Source organism: Enhydra lutris, unplaced genomic scaffold (genome assembly GCF_002288905.1).
Source record: "Enhydra lutris kenyoni isolate GAN:26980312 unplaced genomic scaffold, ASM228890v2 scaffoldscaffold27, whole genome shotgun sequence".
Taxonomy (NCBI): Eukaryota; Metazoa; Chordata; class Mammalia; order Carnivora; family Mustelidae; genus Enhydra; species Enhydra lutris.
In genome coordinates, this window is record NW_019154111.1 from 1,522,400 (window position 1) to 1,523,774 (window position 1,375).

General features: G+C 48.9%; 1 pseudogene; it reads right to left on the reverse strand.

Annotated features, from left to right (window-relative positions):
* Positions 1 to 226: 226 nt before the first annotated feature.
* LOC111151884 lies at positions 227 to 1,128 on the reverse strand (annotated as a pseudogene).
* Between the last annotated feature and the right edge of the window lie 247 nt (positions 1,129 to 1,375).

Below are 1,375 nucleotides of genomic sequence, written 5' to 3' on the forward strand. Positions count from 1 at the left end.
TGTCTATTAGGCAATGAGGCCATCATCCCAGCCCAGAGTGGTTTGGGACCCACACTGGGTACTAGGAGCAGTGGAGGGGATGGCAGGAACAGAGAAGGGTGCAAAAAAGAATTGATAGGGCATGGAAGGAGTACAAAAGAAAGAGGGAAATGAAAAGAACAGTACCCAAACTTTACAGGTTCTCACCACTCATGGGCTTGTCCACACATAGTGATTAGTGACACTGTTAACTTGAGACAGACCAGCCTTTGTCCAGAGCTTTCCAAAGCATGGTCTTCAGGACTTTTCTCAGCTTGGGGCTGCTTAGCACCAGGATGCTGGAGTGCAAACAGATGCCTGCATAGGTAACCACTTCCCAGGCCCAATACCAGTGACTCTGGAAGACTGATTTTCATAGCAACAACAATCAGAGACAGGAAATGTGATGTATAAAAGACAAGGAAGAAAACAAGTGACTTTCAGGGCCATGGTGTGAGCCTGGGTACTAGGATCACATGCTCCCAGTCTATGTTCCCTCATCTGCCCCAAGTGCTGGTACAGTGAGAACATGAACAAGAGCATGGACACCAAGAACAGGAAGAATGGGATCAACCATGTAAGCATTGTATGAGGTAGAATAAGAGACCAATAGAAGGGCTGTACTGTCAGCCAGGGTGCTGTTTCCTTGGGAACTCTGGGAGGTAAGCATCTGCATAAAAATTCTAGTCCCAGTGGCTGATGAGATGACTCTCAGGCCAGCTAAGACCAGAGAGCCCAGCAGCAGCCTGGGCATTGACCGAGAAATCCTCCACTTCAGCCAGAAGAAGACAGGGTAGGAGAAGACAGTGATCTTCACACAGTAGAAGACGGCAAGCCACACAGTGAGCCAGGAAGTGAGAGTGTTGATGAAGTTCCAAGGGATCTGGTAATAGTCTATTTCAGAGGTCAAGAGGTTGTTCAAGATGGCCACCCCATGCAGGCAGAACTGGGAGGTGGCCAGGGAGGCCACAATCATGTCACCTGCAGGCAGCACCCACATCGCACTCACTCCATGCCCAGCACAATAACCATGAAGTCATTCTGCAACATCGCAGCCATCAACTCCAGGAAGAAGAGGACCATGAAGATCAATGCAGGTGAGGAGGACATCATCTCCAGGAGGCTCTGCTCACACTGGGAGACTGGGATACATCCACAAGGAAAAGTGGCCTCTCTGGCTAGGCCACTCTGTTGAGACCAGAGATCCAAAAAAGCTCTCTCCTTGGATTCATACAAAAGCCCAGCTACTAGCAAATACCTCCAGTCCCACAGGATTTGAAAAGATCCCTGTGATCTCTCTTGGCATGCAAATCACTTCCAGCTCAATGATCCATTGTCTATATTTGCCTATCCTGTT